Genomic DNA, 23,302 nt, shown 5'->3' with positions numbered 1-23,302 from the left:
TCTCACATTCTCTCTTGAAACATGGTTATTCTCTCTCTCTCTCTCTTCATTTTTTTTTTTAAATTCTTTCTTACAACTCTTCTTTGTATTGATGAATCATTGTGATTTTTACAACTCTACTCTGGGTTCATACATTTTAGTGTTGTATTTTTTAGTTTCCCATTATAAGTAGCATATTTTTCTCTCTTATAGTTTTGGTTTGATTTTTATTTGAGTTAATACTTGATTATTTTGAAAGTAAGAATCAAGGTTATCAGAACCGGACAGGACCGACCAGTCGGACCGAGTTACTCGTAAATCGGTCAAAAATCCGGTTTTTTATATGTGAAAACCGGAACCTCTTGAATCGGGGTTCAACCCAAAAAACTGACCAACCTGTGGGCTGGTTCAATCGAGTTGACTTTATTTTTTAAAAATAGAGAAAAGGGAGCCTTGGAGTTTAGAACTTGAGACCTATGCCTTATTTAAGAATCAAGTCTAGCAACATGACCAACGCACCACACATGTTGCTTCTGAACAACTGTGAAGTGTATTATATTTATTATAGATTTATGTCAGTTTTAATTTTTCAACTTATTCTATCACATCTCTCTCAATTTATTAAATATTACTAAATTTATTTCCTTTGATTAATTCAATTTTGATTAAAGAATAATGCATTTGCATGTGTATTTACTAAAATAATCAAAAGTAATTTTTTTATTTAATCAAAATAATTTAGACTTGTAGGATTATTATGAAATATTTTTTTAATGCTTATTTATGTTGTACTATTTTATATTAACCTTATAATATCAATAAATTTTATTTTAAATTCTGTTTCAATTTTTTTTAGATATTTTTAGTCAATTTTGCTACTATTTATATATTTAAAATACCTTTATTTGTATTTTAATTAATTAATAAATTAATTATGACATCATCACGATTTGACCTCGATTGAACCTCAGTCCGACTTTAAAAACCTTGAACCTCCCTTTTTCGGTTCTTTGAACAATCCGGGTCTAAAAACCATGGTAAGAATTTGAATTTATATCAAAACACATTCTTGGCTATGTTAATAATAGATTGGCATTCGGTCCACTTCATCAATTTGTCTACTTCAATCCACTTTGGTCAATTTTGGTCCAATTCGGTCTACTTTAGTCCACTTCAATTCAATTAGGTCCATTCAGTCTACTTCGGTCTATTTAGTCCAATTCGGTCTATTCAGTCTAGTTTGGTCCATTTGTTCTACTTTGGTCAATTTAGTCCTGTTTGGTCCAATCCGGTCCATTCAGTGCACTTCGATCTATTTGGTCCAATTTAGTCCATACGGTCAACCTAAGTCTATTAGGTCCAATTTGGTCAATTTGGTCTAGTTACAGCTATTAGGTCCAATTTGGTCCATTCCGTCTATTTAGGTATATTTGGTCCAATATGGTCCATTCGGTCCCCCTAGGTCTATTCCGTCCAATTTGGCCAATTCGGTTCAATTAGGTCTATTCGGTTCAATTTGGTCCATACGATCCACCTGGCCAATTCAGTCTAGTTAGGTCTATTCGGTCCAGTTTGGTACTTTCAGTCTACTTTGGTTAATTTGGTCTTGTTCAGTCCATTTGATCCATTTTGTCCCCTTCGATCTATTTGGTCAATACGATCCACCTAAGCCTATTTGGTCCAATTTGGCCAATTTGGTGGATACGGTGCACTGAGGTCTATTCGGTCCAATTTGGTCCATATGGTCCACTTAGGTCTATTCGGTCCACCTAGGTTTATTCAATCCAATTTGGCCAATTTAGTCCAGTTAGGTCTATTTGGTCCAATTAGGTTTATGTGGTCCAGTTCGGTCCATTCGTTTTACTTTGGTCAATTTAGTCCTGTTTGGTCCAATTTGGTCCATACGATCCATTTAGTGCACTTTGATCTATTCGTTCCAATTTGGTCAATTTGGTCCAATTAGGTTTATTCGATCCAATTTTTTCCGTAGGTCAATTTGGTCTAGTTACACACACACATGTTTGTTTATTTAGTTATTTTTTGCTTAAATGCATAATCAATCTCATGCAATTCATTTAAAAGTAATGATGTTAAAATAAATGAGTAACTGCCATAAATATTAGATTTGTATATTCATAGCATTAATGTTTAGAAAGACTTTCGCTTAAATTTAGCTGGACTGAAGTAGATTGAAATGCTATGTTAATTTGGCTCAACAAATTTTCTCAAAAAAGAAAAAAAATGTGGTTCAACAAAAGTGTAGCAACAATAAATGCTATGCTTAAGATTTTAGATATTACAAGATTGATATATATATATATATATATATATTTGGATTTAGAATAGGTACTCTTAACCTAAACATGTCTTTTCCCCTACATGCAAGTGTACAAAAATGGACCGAAGTAGACCAAAATGAATTGAATTGGTCTAAATGGACTAAAGTGAATACAAATGGACCAAATGGAACAAAGTGGACCAAATGGACAAAATAGGACTGATTGGGAATAAGGAGGACCGAATAGGTCCAAAGTGAACTAAATAGGGCAGAGTGGACCAATGTGGACCGTGTAGGAACAAATAGGACCGAATAGGGCCATAGTGGACTGAATAGGACCAATGTCGACTAAATAGGACCAAGTGGATAAATTGGACCGAATAGGACCAATGTGGACCGAATAGAACCAAAGTGGGTAGGATGGACAAATGTGGACCGAATAATACTTTTGAATATTTATAATTTTTATTGCATTTTTAGGGCTCATATTTTTAATTTCTAATTTTTATTTTTTTTGTATTTTTTAATTCAAAACTAAAGAGTTTAATCTCATACTTTTCAACCTATAAATTAAGAAAAAAAAAAAAAAGAATTTTTGAGCTAAACTTAAAAAAGGCAACCTACAAAAGAATCAATTTAAGTCCCAATGTGTCCAAAATGGACCGAAATTGATTGAGTGGACCAAATTGGACCGAATGGGACCAAAGTGGACTGAAGTAGATCTAATTGGACTGAATAGCAATTGTTTAATTTTTAAGGAGAACAAATTATACATTATATTACAATTACAATTACAAAATAGTTATTTATTCCCATGCATCGCGTGGGTCTGCGACTAGTATAACTTGAAAGCAAATCACAAGAAAAAGTTGACTACTTTGACAAACCAATTTTCAAACTATCACTCCTTACTCCAAACACCAGATGGTACCGAGCGACTTGGAGGGTTTGGGATATCCACCGTCCCCTCTAGCATTAGTACAACCTTCTTCATTGAAGGACGAAGTGTTGGTTCATCTAGAATGCACCACAACGTCACTTTAGTTATTGTCTCCAATTGTTTCTTGTCAACCTCTCCTTCTTTTACTAGCTTACCTAGCTCACCACACTCAAAGTAGTGGTATGCCCATTCTTCAAGAATAGCTTCGTTTTCAGGAAGATTATAGTCAACACTCTTTCGACAACATAGAATCTCCAACAACATAATTCCAAAGTTATAGACATCTACTTTCACTGTCACGGGCATTCTACGATGCCACTCTGGTGAATCTGTGTGTAACTATATGAGAATTACCAATGAAATCTTTGCCTTCATCTCTCCGATTTCTATTCCAACAAACATCATAATATTGGTCATAAAAGATTAAGCTGATCTTTTTTTTTTTTTTTTAATGATTAAATATGTATTAAGAAGAAGAAGGCCAGGGCTAGTCCATCTGTAGTCTCAAGAACAAGAGCAGGGAGAGTAGAGATGAAGAGGGCCCCAGGAAAGGAACAAAAAGAGGCCTAGGCAACTAAAAGCATGGCTAAACCAAAGCTGTTAACATATTAATTACATGGGAGAAAGAACAAAATTAAGCCAAGCCGCAAGAAGAGGTTGCAAAGATCAAGTTGATGGTTAGAAATTTTTACTGGTAGCATTAGCATTTAGCATTTAGCTGCAATACTGATGGTTAGGCAAAGATCTAAGTTGTTGGTTGTGAGGAAGGCAATGATTGAAGCAAGAAAGATGCATGGACTTGCAAAAATAGACTTTGTTGATTGCATCACGGGAAATTATGAGCCTAGTTATAATAATAGGCCTTAGAAAGCCTTACAACTGAACATAAAATTAACCAACATGTAAATGATAAATAAACAAACTACTGCTCCGTTGGAAAATCCCCAAAACAGAGTTATTGACAAAACTACAAATACTTAACAAATATCAGATAACAACCAACAACTAAGATAAAGAGAACCACTAACCAAATAAATCCTACAAATCAATCAACCAAATAATCTATTAGATTCAGCTCATCCCCTTGTGTAGTACCATGTAATTGCTATCTGAATAACAGTCCATAACATTGTGTAATGAAAGTAGACGTACATAGAACCAGAGAAAATAAGTACACAAAAAGCAAAAGATAAAGAAAAAAAAGTAAGATGCATTATTGAAGACACATACACATATAACTTGAAAGAAAATCACAAGAAAAAGTTGACTACTTTGACAAACCAATTTTCAAACTATCACTGCTTACTCCAAACACCAGATGGTACTGAGCGACTTAGAGGGTCTGCGATAACCACCGTCCCCTCTAGCATTAGTACAACCTTCTTCATTGAAGGACGAAGTGATGGTTCATCTAGAATGCACCATAGTGTCATTTTAGTTATTCTCTCCAATTGTTTCTTGTCAACCTCTTCTTTTTTTACTAGCTTGCCTAGCTCACCACACTCAAAGAAGTGGTATGCCCATTCTTCAACAATAGCTTCTTTTTCAGGAAGATTACAGTCAACACTCTTTTGACGACATATAACCTCCAACAACACTGTTAGGATTTGAGTAAAAATTAAGTCTCATTGAGTTAGAATGGTGTACTTTCAAGTCCAAGACAAAAAACTCAATTTCAGGATGAAAAAAGTGAGATGCAATCTAGTTCCCTCGATTGCTGTTCGATTGCTATTCGATAGGTTGAAAGTCCCATATCAGCAAAAATCAGCAAATGTAAAAACCCTATAACTTGTTCGTTTGAAGGCCAAATCGTGATCCGTTTTTTCCCGTATTTAAAGGACATTATAAGCTAACCCTAGGGGTGGTTTTTTGAGAGAGAAGAGTGCATCTTGTGCCTCTAATTGTCGATCTAGGGTTTTTGTACCCAAAGCTCTCTCAAGTCTTTTACTAGCAATATTCTTTGAAAAAACACAAGATCCGGTGTTATAGAAGTTGCTGCTACAAGATCAACTATTGATGGTGATCTGAAACCTTTGAGTGGGATCTCAAAGTCATAAGCGTGGGAGCTTGTGTTTAGCAAATCCAAGATAGAAGAGTCCATAGAGTCGGAGTTGCACGTGGTCGTGTTAGTAAGTTCTACAAGAGGTAGCTTTAGATTTAGGCTTTAAATCTATTGTAATCTTTAATTCTATCATAGTGGATTTGTTTACCTTGAGGATAGCTTGGTTAAATTGTCCTCAGGTTTTATCTTGAAATGATTGTTTTCATTGGTTTTCTCGGGTTATTATTTTACTGTCTTCTTTACTTTTCCACACCAAGTAATATGTTTACATGTGTTTAACATAGATTTGAATAATTAATCTAAGTATCCACTTGGCAAATTGATTAGGTTAAACTAATTTGTTTTTAAGGGGTCTAAACAAATAAACAAGTGATATCAGAGTGGGTTCACTCGATTGGATTAACGTCCTAAGTGAGATCCTTGATCCCAGTTGTCATAGACAATTTTAAGTGTCTTACTACTTTTAGCTATGATGTTTTGAATAAAAAGGACAATATTGTTTTTGTTGATCTTATTGATGCCTGTGAAACTCTCCATAAGGAATTATTTAAATCTATGAAAATTGCTAAGAAATTCAAAGAAGAGTTAAAATTGGCTAATCTTGAAAAAGAGGAATTGATTGTGAGATTAGATGAATCTAATAAAAAGAATGAATTTTTGGGAAATCAATTTTCCTCTTGAGATGAAAAGATGAAAATGTTTGGAACAAAAGTTAGCTGAGTCTAAAACTAAACTTGAAAATTTGTCTAATACCAAACTTGCTGTTGATAACAGATCTATTTCTGTTTTTGTTCCTACTAAGCCTAAAGAAAAGATTTATATTCCTCCTTTCAAGAGGAATCATAAAGAAAAGGCCTATGTTGCTAGGTTAGATAAAGGTAAAAGTTCTGATGTAGATGTTGAAGTTTCAAAACCTAAGTCTAAACCTACTGCTAAATTGCAGAAGAAATATGTTTTTGTGCCTACCTGTCACCTTTGTTGTGTTGTTGGTTACATTAGACCAAATTGTTCTTTGTTGAGGCAAAAACCATAATCTGAGACTAGATATGCTGTTAGGAATACTGATGTTCCTAAATTTGTTCTTGTTTGTCACTTTTGTGGTGTTTTCGGTCACATTCGTTATAACTGTCATAAATTGAAATTTAAGCATTTTTTGTTTGAGTCTAGGATATGTGATGATATTTTTCCTGCCATAAGTCATGATAAATTGTTTTGTATGCTTTTGAAAAATTAAAGCTCGTTGGCTTGTGAAAGGAAATTGTAGGATTTTTGTCTCTCTCAGATTAAGTCTGTAATCCCTCAACTACACTATGCTCCTCATGGTTTTTCACCTACAAAGTCAAAGATGCGTGCTATATGAGTGAGGAAAGACTTACTAAGGTGAGTGTTGTTTACTTGTCCTTGATATAATTCTTTCAATTATTTGTGAACATGTTTACTTTTCGTTTTTGGCTGTCTTGTTTTAGTTTTTTTTTATTATTAAAAAAAAAATCCAAAAACATTGAAATTTTTCAAAAATACAAAAATATTTTATTTTGGGTCTTGTTTTATTTTTCTTGAGGATTATATGTATTATAATATCTCTCTCTTGATTTAGAACATGCTTGATATTGTTGAGAAACTTGAAAAGTCTGTGTTGCATAACTGAATGCATAAGCTATTTCTATTTTTGTATGAGTATATACTAGATAGTACATGTACTCATGGATTGATTAAGAAATTGATATTTCTTATTTGTATACCCTCTATAGCTTAGTTAAGCATTGTTATGCATTGTTTTTGCATCGTTTTCATATAGCATAATGTGTGTTTTTTTATTTTTGGTCATAAAATTTTGAAAAACACAGAATTTTTTTTTTTTTTTTTTTTGGTATTACACACCACCAAATGTGTAATTGAGGTTAGCCTATGAAATTTGTATTTCATGACTGTGTACCTTGTTTAGCTTTGATAAGCTATTTTTTGCACATTACTAGTTTGTGCTATGTAGTGCTTAATTGTGTGAGTTGTTTATAGTATTTAAACAAACAATCTTGATTTTGATGTCACATGTTTTGATCGTAAGGACTAACAATCCTAGGAGAAAGGTATAAATAACCATCTCATCACCGTTACTTGTCAATCATGAACACCTGTGTGCAAATTATAAAAGTTGTGCTCGATAAGGTGTAGCACTTGCACAACAAGATTAAACGAGGTGTTATTTTCAAAAGAAACAAAAAATTGAAAGAAATAAAAAATGCATAAAAAAAACATTTACATGATTACAAGTGTGTTTTTTTAGGATCTGTGTGAGAGTTATATGATGTAACTCCTTAGGTGATAGTCATTTTCAAACCAATGTGATTGATGATGTAGAAAATTTGTTTGATTACTATTTACATATCACCTTTTCTGTACTTTGTACACTTACTAGTTACATACACTACACGCAAATCTATACTAAATTCTGTACATATGATTGTGTGTTGACTAATCTGTCCATCTTTAATTGCATATAAACTGATGTGTACATGCAGATTTTTGTTTTGGTTGGGAGATTTAAAAAAAAAAAGAGTAAGAAGTTTTAATTATGTGTTTTTCTTCTTGATTGGTTTTGATATTTGCATTTAAGAGGCATCATGTTTTTAAAACTTTTCTGGATCATGTGCATCTGCATTGAGTCTTAAAAACTGCTTTTTAAGTTGTTTTTTTGCATAGAATTTTCAGATTTTTAAAGTTTTAAAATTTACATTGTTCAGCTGATCGAAGATCTCCCTTGACCGATCAAAATTGTGAGTTTGTGTGTTCAAGACTCTCTGCCTAACTCGATTGATTGAAAATTTTTTAGATTTTTTTTCGATTCCTACTCGATCAATCGAAATTTTTCTGGTTCATATAACCATGAACGATTTGTTTTTTTTTTTTCATGCATCGTTTGTGATAGGATTCACATGCATTGCATTGTTTTCTTTATTCATCTTACATTTTTGTAGTCATATCTCTCATTGTTTTCACACACAACATGCATATACTTTGCTAAATTGGGTACTTAACTTGATTTAAAAATTGATTGATTAATTTTTGAGTTTTGTACATCTTAGTATATGCTATTTTTCTTGATGTGTGAATTGCTAAAAATTGGGAATATTTTTTGGAGATATGGTGGATAATAAATGTTTAAATATTTTCTCTACTCTTAAGGTTGTTTTGATTTCAAATACCTTAACACATGAAAACACTTTGCATGCTAAATTTTTATATCATTAAGATCTATTTTGTATAGTCTTAACTGATTGTGCCTGGAGTGTTTGCATGCATCTGTTTATGAGTCACATAGTGTTAAGTTTGCATATATTGAAAGAAAGAATATTTGTATTCATGTGAGGGGTTGTTTTTATTTTTTTATAATTTTGTTTGTGTCTTTTTGGTTTTTTTCCACCTCCCAAATTTCCCCAAAAATGTTTTCTAAAATCTGTGCTGTTCATAGGGGGAGTTGCCTCTATTTTCAATAGAGTTGGATTCTTTTGTGTTTCTTGATTCTCTATTTTCTCGTCTTTTGTTGTGTATTTTTATTGTCTACCTTCTGTTTAGGTTGTCTTTGTCAATACGTGAAAAAAAGGGGGAGAAATAGATGAAATTTGAAAAGTTTTTTAACTATTTTTATTTAGGGGGAGATGAAATTTTTTTGAAAGGGGGAGAATATAAAAGTTTTTGATGTATCTAACTTAGGGGGAGAGTTAGTTTGCTTATGGTTTCATATTTGTTATTATTGTGTTTCATATTGTTTATCTGTCTTTATTTCTACACGTGTTGATGTGCTCTTGTGAGTGTTTTAGGAAAGACAGGTATATTACGATTAAGATCTTCTGCCTTTCCTTGCAACTACGGGGTTAGGAGTCTTAGATTGGGATTTGTAATGTATTTGGGCATTTTATTGTACATGGGTATTTTGTTGTATGTAAGTTTTGTCACGGATTGCCAAAGAGGGAGATTGTGATTTGAGTTTGTAGTGTTGGCAAACCATGACATAAATTAAGTCTCATTGAGTTAGAATGGTGTACTTTCAAGTCCAAGACAAAAAACTCAATTTCAAGATGAAAAAGTGAGATGCAATCTGGTTCTCTCGATTGCTGTTTGATTAGTCGAAAGTCCCATATCAGCAAAAATCAGCAAATGTAAAAACCCCATAACTTATCCATTTGAAACCCAAATCGCAATCTGTTTTTTCTAATATTTAAAGGACATTATAAGCTAACCTTAGGGGTGGTTTTAGCGAGAGAAGAGTGCATCTTGTGCCTATAATTGTAGATCTAGGGTTTTGTACCCAAAGCTCTCTTAAATCTTCTATTGGCAATATTCTTTGAAGAAACTCAAGATCCGGTGTTGTAAAAGTTGATGCTACAAGATCAAATACTAATGGTGATCTAAAACCTTTGAGTGGGATTTCAAAGTCATAAGCATGGGAGCTTGTGTTCAATAAATCTAAGATAGAAGAGTCCGTTGAGTCGGAGTTGCACGTGATCGTGTTAGTAAGTTCTACAAGAGATAACTTTAGATTTAGGGTTTAAATCTATTGTAATCTTCCATTTTTTCATAATGGATTTGTTTACCTTGAGAATAGTTAGGTTAAATCCTCCCTAAGATTTTACCTTGAAATGGTTATTTTTATTGGTTTTCTTAGGTCATCATATTGTCTTCTTTACTTTTCCACACCAAGTAATATGTTTGCATGTGTTTAACCGAGATCTAAATAATTAATTTAAGTATCTACTTGGCAAGTTGTTTAGGTTAAACTAATTTGTTTTTAAGGGGTCTAAACAAACAAACAAACACAATTCTAAAGCTATAGACATCTACATTCACTGTCACGAGCATTTTGTGGTGCCACTCTGGTGCTACATATCCCCTTGCGCCTCTAATGTCAGTAAATGTTTTGATTTGGTCAGGCTTCAATAATTTTGACAATCCAAATTTAGAGATTTTTGTACACATGCTTTCATCCATAAGAGCACTTGCAGCAGTGGAGCTAAATAGCTATATTGCTATTTTAGATGTGCCAAACCACAAAAAAACCTCACGCAGCAGTGGAGCAATAGCTAAATTTTTTAGCTGAATTGCTACAGTGCACATCTAAAGATAGATGTGCACTGTAGCTTGAAGCTAAAAAAAAAAGTAATTTTTTATTCAGCACTCCAACTTTGCTTCTCTTTTTTTATTCATTCTCTCGTTCACTCTCTCCTCTGTCGCTCTCTCTCCATTCACTGAAGCTCAATTCTCTCCATTCACTGAAGCTCAAGCTCACTCTGATCGCCGCCGGCCTGACTATCATCAACGTCGCCGCCACCCATCGTCAATGTCACCGCCATCCACCGTCCGCCTCCCAAGCCGCCGCTCAGCTCAGACCCGATCGTCGCCACCCAATCGTTGCCACCGATCGTCAACGTCAACATCTGTTTCAACGCTTCCCAAGCCGCCGCTCAGCTCAAACGCGATCGTCGCCTCCCGATCGTTGCCACCGATCGTCAACGTCAACATCTGTTTCAACATGGTCCCAAGCCGCCGATCAGCTCAGACCCACCGCCGATCAACTCTTTCAGCCTCAGACCCACCGCCATCCGCCTCAGACCCACGCCGCCGATCGGAGTGCTTGCTCACCGACGTTGTGTTTGTTTGTGATTTTTGATTTTTGATATTGTTTGTGATCAGTGATTTTTTTTGGTCTGAGTTGAGAAAAAGATTGGAAATTTGGGTTTTTTTTTTTTTTTTTTTTTTTTTTTTTTTTTTTTTTTTTTTCTACTGTGGACTGGTGGGGGGGGGGGGGGTGTGGTGGTGTGGCGGTGGTGGTGGGTGAAAATTGTGGCTGTGGCTGTGGTTGGTGTTGTGAATTTTTTTTGGAAGTGAGAGATATTATTTTATTGTAATAGTTATATTATTTTATTGTGGTATTTATATTATTTTATTGTGTTAAAAGCTAAAATAGATCCACTGCTGCAGTACATGTATAGGTAAGATAGATAAAGTAACTTTTGGTGGAGCTAAAAAGCTAAATTTTTAGCTCCACTGCTGTGGATGCTCTAAGTATGTTATGAGGCTTTATATCACAATGTATTATCTGTGGCATACACTCTTCATGGAGATAAAGAATTCCTTTTGCTATGTTTCGAGGGATTTCCATTCTTTCATCCTAATATGGTTGTTTTTCTGGCGTGAAGAGTATATCTGCAAGTGACCCATTGCTCATGTACTCGTATACCAACAACCTATTCGGTCCATCATGGCAATACCCAAGTAGACGGACTAGATTTTTGTGATGTGTTCTCCTAATCACTTTCATCTTAGTTTGAAACTCTCTTTTCCATTCGGCTAACACATTCTCCAGTATTTTCACAGCTACAAGCTTCTTGTCATTCTCAATTGCCCCTTTATAAACTATTCCAAATGTTCCTCTACCAAGCTCTTCCTTGAAATTATCAGTTACTTTCTCAAGTTCTGCATAAGTAAATGATTGTAGAGAACATCCTCACTCAAGACAATATTTCCTTGATTAGATTCCTTTTTACATGCCCAGACACGATATCCATACCTTACAATTCCAAAAATCACCAACACAATGAATGCCAAAGCAACTAATGAAACACTAATAATTAGGACTTCTTTTTTGCTTTTTTTGGCACATTTCTATTTGCAGTATGCTTACTTTGATGAGGGCTACATTTGGGTCACTTTCAAGTAATCTCCCAAATCTCAAAGGAAGACTTTGCGTTTTGCACTCCCTGTTTGAATTGCGCAGCACCACAGTTACAATCCTGCAAACATGCTGCTTTGCAAGCCTCTTGGGTTGACAATGAAAGAACGGAAATATTTTTGTCTTCCCACATGGTAATATTCACTGCCTCCATGGCATATGTCATGCTTGCTTTGCAACTTTCTGCAATGAAGTTCTTTTTGTAGCCTGAACTCATTTCACTCTGGTTAATAAGTGTAAATCCAGGAAGGCAATTGTAACCAAAACTTTGATTAGTTTTGACATAATATGCATTAAGGACACATAAACCCTTTGGGGCACACTTGTCATCTGGCTAGGGCCAGCCCTAGGCCTAGGCCAATTAGGCCATTGCCTAGGGCCCATACTAGAGAAAGGCCCCAAATTTGGGAGGCAAAAATTGCTTTTTTTATTTTTTTTTTAAGTTTTGGGAGGTAATAAAAAAAAAAAAAATGTAAACTAAAATTTTTTTTTCCACTATTGAGAAGGCCCAAAAAATTAAGTGTCTGTCTGAGTGCTTATTAATGTTTTCAGCTTATTTTAGAATTTTAGCTTCTTTTGGGTACTATTTATGAGTTCTATTACATTTTGTGGTACTATTTATAGGCTCATTTGCACATTTTGGTACTATTTATGAGTTTCATTGTACTATTTAGTTAGTTTTTAACTTTTTTTCTACACTTTTAGCAAAAAAATTTTAGTTTTAGCTAAGTAAGTTGTTCCCAAACGGACCCTAAGTAATGCTAGAGATAGAGATAAGTCAAATTTAAATAAACAGGTCCTTAAAAATAGACGTGTTACTAATCATAAGTAATTCAAATAGGAAAATGTTAAAAATACTATAAATTTTACTACATAACTTTTATAATTTGATGTGACAATGAATATGATAGATGAATTTCAACAAACTATTGAATGCATTTTTGAATGAATTTTTGTGAGTGGGGATATATCTTTGTAATTTTCATGTTGTCATTGATCACATCCATTACAACATCAATTTGTAGTAAAATTTGTTATAACTTTAGCATTTTCTCAAAAAAAAAAAAAATTATATTAAAAAGTAAAAGAATGGATTTAAAAAAAAATTATATAAAATGGTAGTTAAATATTATTTAAGTGATAAAATAAAGGTCTCATTTGAAGATTTTTCCTTAGCCTCTGAAACATTTGGGCTGGCCCTACATCCGGCTGGGACCATGTGATTGACCAGGTACCATTCTAATCTATATTGTGTGAGTATAGCCTCAGGATTCCATCAGCATCTATTCTCAAAAGGTAGAGTAAACCTTTTGTAGGATTATCTCCTAGATTTAGATCCACTATACCAGCTGTGCCATTATCATTGTCTAAGTAGAGATGACCATTATCATCCAAATTTAGCCTCACATTATTACCTTGCCCAGGTGTTTTGTAGTTCCAATAACCATAATCAATTGTGTAGGGGGTTCCAACTGGGTACATCGCAAGATATCCATCTAGTTGCATTAAGAGCAAAAATTACCAGTTGAATGGTTTGAGTCTGAAACACTGGAATTTAACACCTTTTCAATTGAAAGATGCTGGCTTGGCAAAAGGGTATCAATTGGGTGATCAAAACTCTGCCATATTGTATTGTTATTAGAATTATACAAAACAAAGTTGCTAGAATCAAGCATGGATGCTGAAGTTGCACCTCCAGGAGAGTCAGCAATGCTTGTCTATGCGCCTTGTGCAGATTGCAGAACCAGTTGTCCATTACTTGTGAAATTTAGTATGGCCTCTGCGGGAACTGGGGGATTGTCTCTATTGGCTGTCCAGACTACTGTCTTTTGAGGAATCCCTTCAATAAAAATTCCAACAGCATAGCCATTGCCTTGCTTGTAGAATCCAAAGCCATATAAACCAGAAGGTGATAGCTATGAAGAGTTGGTGGTGGTAGTGGGTGTTGCTATCAGAAGGTTAAGTCTAGCAGTGGAATAGATTGCAGTGAAGCAAACGAAAGCAGCAAGAATGAAGGTGCAAGAAACATGGGATTGGAAGAAGGACAAAACTTAGGTTCAGTACTTCAGGTGCTGTTTCTTAGGTTCCCCACTTAAGATTAAGCCATGTGGCTACTTAACAAAAAAATACATTTTCATTTCATGAAGAAAAATTCACATAGCAGAATCTTAAAAGGAGAACCTAAAGAACAGCAACTAAGTCTTGCCCTTGGAAGAAATAGCACTGTTCACAGCTTCTGCATAAACAACAGTAGCTTAAGCAACTTGTATATACTGTACTACTTGTAGTTTAGGAAGCTATACTTAGTTAATTATAGACACGTGTAGCTTGTGGATTGATTATTGCTTTCTAGATTCGTATAATGTGGATAGTTAGTTGGGTGGTTAGTCTCTGTTTTGTTTATAAACAATCATAGTATAATTTCCTAATTCAATTAAAAAAATTTTCTTCTCTCAAATTCTTACATGGTATCAGAGCATTCTAATTCTCTCTAGAAGTTTCTTCCACTTCGAGATTCTTTTCTTCTTTACTTCAAAAAGCTTCTTCTTTTGAAGCTTCTTCAATGGCTACCAGTACTAAATCAGCTATCAATGAGTCTCATCCTTTCTTTCTGCATTATGCAGAGAATCTAGGAGCAATTCTTGTTGCTTAACAACTCGTCAATGATAATTACCCTTCTTGGGCAAAGTCAATGCAGAGAGCATTGGGAGTAAAGAGTAAACTAGGTTTTATTGATGGAAGCCTAACTTTGACTCCAATAATGGCAAAATTCCAGTGCTTGTTCAAGCTTGGACAAAGTGCAATAATATGGTTGTCTTGGATTCTAAACTGTGTTTCTCCAAAGATTCTTGCAAGTGTTGTTTACAAGAACACAGCCTTGGAAGTCTGGACTAATCTCAAGAATCGTGTTTCTCAGAAGAATGGACCAAGACTCTTTCAACTTCAGAAGAAGCTTGCAATGATTTCTCAAGGAGATCTCTTTGTTACAAATCATTTTACTCAATTGAATGTTCTATTGGATGAAATTGAGAATTATAGAGAAGCTTCCCTGTTGCACTTGTGGTTCTTGTGCTTGCTCAATCAATGAGAAGCTAACACAATATCAACTGCAAGACTTAGTAATGCAGTTTCTCATGGGACTCAATGAATCATATAGTCAGATCCAAGGGCAAATCTTGCTAATTGATCCTCTTCCTTCAATCAACATGGTTTATTCAATGCTTATTCAAGATGAAAGTCAGAGATCAACTGGTCATTCCACATGAGCATATGTTGAGTCCACTATTTTAGCAACAAAAACCTTTGGTAGTTTTGGTAATGGTGGGAATTTTCATGGAGCAGGTTCTGGTCATACTGAAAAGAGCAACAAAAACAAAGGGAAAGAAAGTCCTGTTTGTAGTCATTGTGGAATCACAGACCATGTTGTTGAGAAATGCTATAAACTCATGGTTACCCTCTTGGCTCTAAGGGCAAAGGAAAGAACTCAATGGCCAATCAGGTTGGAGGTCCTGATTTCGGTTTCAAGGACTTAGGTATAGTGGCTCAACAACAATCCTTTCCTTCATAGCAATCTTTTCCTTTTACTACTGAACAGTATTAGAAAATTTTGGCTTTGATTGGGAATTCAAGTCATGGAGGGTGATGCGAACCTCAATCGACAAGCTTTGAGACCCAACAAAAATATTGGAATACTTGCCCACGAAAACTAAAATTCAGATTTTTGATAGAAACCTTGACTCAACGTTTATAAGCGAAACGCGAACTAAAGATATAAGTGTAACACCTTGACCCAATGATTATAATTGAATCACGAACCAAAAGTATAAAGTTTGAACGCCACAAGGAAGAATCCCTGATAAGTTCACAGTTCTTGAAGAACCAAAAGAAGAGCAAAGCCTTACATTTTCTGATTTTTATTCAATAATTCCCTCTATTACAATGAGTGCATGCTATTTATAAGACATGACTGAAAATAGAAAATCTAAAAACGTACTAAATAATAAAACCCTAATTAAAAGTTGATTTGGTCTGAAATTAGCAAATTCAAAATAGGAAAATAGCTAAAAAAACGTTCTAAATAATAAAAGCCTAAAATTAAGGTAGATTTGGTCCGAAATTAGAAGCTCTAGAATAGGAAAAATATCTATTAACTGATATGGAGCTGGAAAATCAATTAGTCATTAATCCACGCCATAAATCAAGCCCAATTAAGCCAAATCAGCCCTCAATAACTTGAATTAAATTTATTATGCCTTCATCTTCCTTTGAGTCCAGCTTGGAATGTCCTACGTTTGAATTAGCCCAAATCTCTTGAATCAGCCCATTAAGTGCTTTTTTGATCTTCTTGGATCTTGCTTTAGTAATAGGCCCAACTGGAACATGCAATGGATCCTTGAATGCTTGTTGATTCTCATCAGAGGGGATATCATAGCTTCAGAGCCATTTGCTGTTGCATTGGCAAATAGTGTTTCTTCTACTACTCCACTATCAAGTTCTGTTCTCAACCTAAAGCACTCTATTTTTGCTGCTAAGGTAGTAAATAGAACAACTTATAGTTGTAATACTTTGGTCCTAGACACTGCTGCCACAGATCATATTATATGCCCAATTAGCTTGCTTTCCACCATAAGTAGCTTAACTCAATGTGTTGTTGAACTCCCTAATGGGGAAAGTGCTCAAGTAACTCACATTGGCACAGTTAGGCTTTCCACTACTCTAGTTCTTAATAATGTTCTTTGTGTACCTTCCTTTTCGTTCAATCTTTTATCGATTAGCAAACTTACCCAAAAATTGTCATATTGCCTTGTATTTCTCTCTCAATTTTGTTTCATACAGGACCTTTTGTCTTGGAGGACGATTGGATTAGGTGAAGTGCACAATGGACTCTACTTGCTGCAAAGATCAGATTGCATTAGTCCCATTCCTTGACAGATTATCTCAATAAACACAAGTCTATTAATTCCTTTTTTGCTGTTAATTCATTCCATAATATGTCCAAAGTTTGGCATTTTAGGTTAGGTCATCCCTCAATGAATAAGATGTTATCTTTGCAAGATATACTTTCTGTTGATTTCAAGTCTTGTATTGATGTTTGTCATATCTGTCCTAGCAAAATAGAAACGATTAACTTTTCCATCTAATAATAATTTATGTTCTTCTACTTTTGATCTTGTGCATGTTGATATATGGGGACCATATTCTGTTCCAACACATGAAGGTTTTAAATATTTTTTGTCCATTGTTGATGATGCTACTAGAAGCACTTGGGTTTATTTGTTGAAATCAAAATTAGATGTTAGGAATCTTATTGTTTCCTTTCATAAATGATTCAATTACAGTTTATGACTAATATCTTATCTCGCGAGCTTCTCGCGAAATCCACTGATTCTTCATTTAAGCTTGAGTCTTCACCAACTTAATACTAAACCCAATACAATAAAATCCCACAAAATACAAGGAACAAAATTAGAGCAATTACAACACTTTTTGTCATAGAATAAAGCCAACATAAAACATAGTTGTAAATCACAACTTTACATTGTTCATAGGGATGAGTTTCAGCTAAGAGCTCAAGCTTGTATGTTGTTAGGCTATCCTCCTGCAACCAAAGGGTATAAACTTCTCAATCTTAGTTCTAAGAAAGTCTTCATTTCCAAGGATGTTGTTTTCCATGAACATATTTTCCCTTTCATTTCTCGTTATCCTGGGCCTTTATCATCTCCTCCCATTGTATTTCCTCATCCTACTCTTGATCTCACTACCACACTTACTCTTCCTAGTTCTCATTCACTTGTTTATCATGATTCATTCTTCCATGATCAACATTTTGCTCCTGACATTGATTCTGATTCTGATGATGATCTCAGTCTGTTTCAGTTCAGGATGTTGCCCATATTGATCAAATTTCTCCTTCCAAACATGATTTAGCTTTACCTTTTCTTGCTAGTCCTAATGCACAGTCTGTTGCACCATCTGTTGCCTAGCCTGATGCACTTCTTACTGCATAGTCTGATGCACAACTTGCTACACAACTTGATGCATTGATTGCTGCACAGCCTGTTCAACCTACCCACTAGTTCTTAGAAGGTCTGTTAGGGTGCCTCACAAACCTTCCTACTTGCAATCTTATCATTGTAATCAAGTCATTTGTCCATTTGCATTAACTGATCCACTTCCTACCATGACAGGTATTGCTTATGCCATCCGGAAATTTCTTTCTTATTCTCACCTTTCTCCCACTCATAAGCATTTTTGTAGTTCCATTTCATCTATTGTGGAACCTATTTCCTATGCCTAATATGTTTAGGACCCTAGGTGGAGAAATGCTATGGTAGCTGAGGTTGCTGCCTTGGAGGCCAATAATACCTGAACCCTTACCTCTTTACCTGATCACAAGAAGCCCATAGGATGCAAATGGGTTTATAAGGTCAAGCACAGGGCTAATGGTTCCATTGAAAGGTTTAAGGCCAGACTAGTTGCAAGGGTTTCACCTAAAGAGAGGGTTTAGACTATACAAAGACATTTTCCCTAGTTGTCAAGATCGTTTCTGTCAAAACCTTGCTTGTAGTGGCTGTTGTGAAAGGTTGGCATCTTTCTCAACTTGATGTGAATAATGCTTTCCTTTATGGAGATCATGAGGAAGAAGTTTACATGGTTTTGCCATCTGGTTTTCATAGCAAGGGGGAGGTTGTTTGTAAGCTTAATAAGTATTTATATGGTCTGAAACAAGCTTCTCGATAGTGGTTTTCAAAGTTTTCTCAAGCCTTAATTTAGTTGGGTTATCATTAGTCCAAGTCAGATTATTCACTCTTCACAAGGAATAATTCTACAGCTTTTATTGCCTTGCTTGTGTATGTTGATGATGTGCTTATAGCTAGTGATAATGTGCAAGCTATAGCTAATCTCAAAGTTTTGTTGGACAAGCAATTCAAGCTTAAGGATCTTGGTGACTTTAAGATTTTCTTAGGCCTAGAAGTTGCAAGGTCAAAGGAAGGGATTAATTTGTGTTAGAGAAAATATGCTTTGGAGCTTTTAGATGATGCGGGCATGTTAGGATTTAGACCAACAAAAACTCCCATGGATCAGAATTTAAAACTAAGCAAATATGAAGGAAAAGAGCTGAGCAATCCTGGCACATATAGGAGATTAATTGGGAGGCTGCTCTACCTAACCATTATAAGGCTAGATATCCCTTTTGCTGTCCATAGGTGAGTCAATTTATGGCTAAACCAAGATTATCACATCTTTAAGCTACCAATAGAGTTTTACAGTATATCAAAGGAGCTCCTGGTCAAGGATTGATGTTTTCAAGTCAATCAGAGTTACATATTAAGGCTTTTGCGGATGCTAATTGGGTAGCATGCCTTGATACTTAATGATCAACCACAGGGTATTGTGTTTTTCTTGGAGAATCCTTGATTTCCTGGAAATCTAAGAAACAACAAACTATTTCTAGATCTTTAGCAGAGTCAGAATATAGAGGAATGGCAGTAGCAGTGTGTGAAATTGTTTGGATTTTGAGTTTCCTTAGGGATATACAAGTGCCTCATCCTAAATCAGCTTTGCTTTTCAGAGATAGTCAAGCAGCAATGCATATTGTTGCTAATCCTGTGTTTCACGAGAGGACTAAACACATAGAAATAGACTATCATATTGTTAGAGATAAGGTTCAAGCAAAGGTAGTGAGATTGTTGCATATTCGGATCAAAACCCAAGTTGGAGATTTATTAACAAAAGCATTGGGGTCACAACATTTCCAGTTTTTGTTAGGCAAGATGAATATGGTGAACATACATTCCCCTCTTTCTCTAAGGTCAAGTCTTGTAGTGGAATAGATCTTGTTGGTACAAACACAATAATAATGGAAATAACATAAAGAGAAACTGAATACTTGTATAAGAATGCTTGCAATTTGCTAGATTTTTTGGAGTACAAATGTTGTAACTAGTATTGGATATGAATGATTAGGTCCATTATTTTGATGTAGTGGATGTTACAAGATTAATTGCTAGATATTAATTTGATGGGTTGGAGTAGGGATGGCAATTTTTCCCCGCTCTGCTTAACCCGCCTCTCCTCGCTTTGCCCTGCGCGGGTTTTCGATGTGGCAAGATTTTAGCCTCGCACCACAGGCGGGGCGGGGATGGGTTTAGACTTTTTAGACCCACCTCGCCCCGCCCCTCCCCTCCCCTCCCCTCCCCTCCCCTCCCTGTCCCTGCCCCGCATTAGTAAGGGTCATAATTGTAAAATTTTCATACCCTAAAACCCTACTATTTAAACAAACATATTAATATTAACATATTTTATTCTACCCAATGTGGTTTTATGCCTTTATTTTGTTATGTGTTATACTATGAGGTTTTTTTTATTATTTATTTTTTATGATTGTCTTGTTAAACACTTGGATATATTATTCAATTTTTTCTAAAAATTGATTTGATTTGATGAGATAAATTTAGTTGTAATTTCAAGTATATTTTTATTTTTTTGGGGGTGGGGCGAGGCTTCGCAAGGCCCCAAGGGGCGGGGATGAAGGGACGAAGATCCCATCCCTTGGCCCCAACTCGCCCCATTGCCATCCCTAGGCTAGAGTTACACAATTAATAGATGAGATAAGGAGTTCTTGAAGAATGAAAAAGCCCAAACGGCTAGTCCATTAAGTGGGTTAATGGCTCTTCATTTTCCATAATAAAAATGAAATATTAATTCGGGCCATTTATGTCAGAGTCTCCTTGCACAAGTATCTAGCCTAATATTTGGGTCAATTTATATTAGCCCATTAATCACCACGATTAAAAAGAATAAAATAGTCTCTCTCATTTTCAATGTGAGATTAAATATTTTCACCAACTCCTTATATTTCCATATTAACTCCATATATTTATGTTTATGTTGTAATATAAATCAATTTTTAATTATATAATATTAAAATGCTCCAACAGATTGCAGTGGAGCAGACTAAAGCAGCAAGAATGAAGGTGCAAGAAACAGGGGATTGGAAGAAATAGCACTGTTCATAGCTTCTGCATAAACGACAGTAGCTTAAGCAGCTTGTATATTCTGTAGTACTTGTAGTTTAGGAAGCTATACTTAGTTAGTTAATTATAGACACGTGTAGATTGTGGATTAGTTATTGCTTTCTAGATCCGTATAATGTGGATAGTTAGTTGGGTGGTTAGTCTCTGTTTTGTATATAAACAATCATATTGGAATTTCCTAATTCAATTAATGAAAATACTCCTCTCTCAAATTCTTACAGTTGCTGTTATAAAAGAGCCTGGCTCAATATTGGATTGCCCTGGCTGAGCTTTGGCTGTGAATATTGCTGAGAGAAGAAGAAAAAGGAAAATAGTTGCCATTATATATGTTTGTGTTTGGCTTGCTTGACGTAAAAAATTAATAGTAGCTCTAATCTATATTAGTGTTTTAGGAGAATTTTCACTTGACTAGTTGTCTAGGTCAATTAGCGAACTACTGTTTCTTTTCTCTTGCAATCATTTTTGTTCGTTTTGGCGGATTGATTAGAATTTTCTTTTTCGTGAACGAAACGTTTTCGAGGAAAAGTAACTACGCATGGACTGATGTCTCTTCCAGGAATCTGCAATCCGCGTGCAGCGTGCGTTTTGGGCATAAAAGTGTCTCCACTAGTAGAAATTATAAGTACTCATTGTGAATAAGTGATGTGGTCTATTATTTTATTAAAAGACTCTTACTTATTTAAAATTGCTGAAATATAAATTTCTTTTAAACAGAAACTAATTACTGACTTAATAATTTTAAACAAATAAATTTTTTTTATTAAAATAATAGACAAGTGACATAGTCCACCGAAGAACTAATTTCTCCTCCACTTTTTTTTTTTTTTTTTTTTTGGCTAAAGGGAAATACAATACAGAGACTATCCCACACTAATAGTGGGACCAGATTCAGTTATTCTATCAATATACATGCCAGCGATATCCATGTTAACTAATTTCTCCTCCACTTGCCTTGCGAATTAGTCAGTCTTCTTGATTTTACTTTGGTACGAGTACGACTCACTTTTGGTCTTCTTGATTTTACATTGGTAGTGGCGATGTCGATGTTAACTAATTGGACTTTATTGCATGTCAGAATGACCAATTCAAAATTGTAAATTATGAGAAATTCCTCTCTGAACCTGCGTACAAGACATACTTGAGACTGACTTGTGAGCCCCATGTTCACGTAAATTATAAGGAAACTGAGAATATCTTGAATAGGATGTCAGGAAAAGTTGAAGCCATTACTCGCAGAATGGAATGAAGATTGGAATGAAATCATCTCTAATGATTCATGAAATAAGCCTTGTTTAAAACTTGTAATGATATTGGCAGTCATTCACAAAATGGAAAAATGGCAGGATGGACTATGGAGAAGATACTAATTTTCCATCTTATGTGTTTAGTATGAAGGATAGAAAAGTGGAAGGCTAAAAACTTAAGTCTTGTTTGTTGTACTCTAATGGACCCAATAATGAAATAGCTATTTCTTAAAAATAACCTTTCAAAAACATTGAATTGTTTGGGTTGGGTTTAGAATTGATCCCAATGAATTAATCAATTACTCAAGTTGATTAATTAGTCAAATTATGAATATGATAACCTAGAGAAAACCAATGGAACAACTTGTCTCAAAGTAAAACCATTTGGTAGAAACCTTCCCAAAAAACAATCCATTATATTAAGAGAAGTTTACAATATAGGTAAAACATTTACCTATACTCTACAACTCATAGATGACTTACATAAAAAACTTTTTGCCGCTTTGGAATCTCTAAATTCTTTAATATATGAATGCCTTCATGGATAATGTACCTGCAATCACAACCGGAACCTCCGATCGGCTTCAAGAATCTCTTGAAGTTTTTCTTCAAAAAAGTTAAGTTTGTGGTGGTGCTATGGATTAAGCTTGTTCACCAACCGATAATTAGATCTATTTGAAACTCTATGGTATAGTGAAATAGATAGAACTTGGTTGAGCAAATCTTAACCACACAAATAGATTTTTCTATCTCTAAAAAGCCTCTTTAGGGATGACTTCTAACGTCCTTTAAATAACGCAACAAACAGATCTTAAATCAAGCTTGAAATGGACAAGTAATGGGCTTCTTAGTATTGCTGATTTTTGTTGTTTTGCGTGTCTTGATCGATCGAGCTTCTATTGAGCCTGTTAACAAGGGTACAAAAACTAGGCTTTTCTAAGGCTGAATCGATCAACTGCTATCGAGCTTTTATCAAGCTTGGTGCCAAGACATGTTGAAATGCACTTTTCTTAAGTTATTCTTGAGCAGACTTT

At 34.8% G+C, this 23,302-nt stretch overlaps 1 protein-coding gene across 1 annotated transcript in view; it reads left to right on the top strand.

The window, feature by feature from the left end:
• Nucleotides 1-20,950, top strand: part of LOC126704574 (L-arabinokinase-like) — a 52,138-nt gene extending 31,188 nt beyond the window's left edge. Inside the window, exon 15 of the mRNA XM_050403575.1 lies at nt 20,941-20,950. The gene's annotated coding sequence lies outside the window, so the exon portion shown is untranslated. The remainder of the gene's footprint in view (nt 1-20,940) is intronic.
• Nucleotides 20,951-23,302: the final 2,352 nt, after the last annotated feature.

Source organism: Quercus robur, chromosome 11 (genome assembly GCF_932294415.1).
Source record: "Quercus robur chromosome 11, dhQueRobu3.1, whole genome shotgun sequence".
NCBI classification, from domain to species: Eukaryota; Viridiplantae; Streptophyta; class Magnoliopsida; order Fagales; family Fagaceae; genus Quercus; species Quercus robur.
This window is presented reverse-complemented; position numbering and strand designations above follow the sequence as displayed.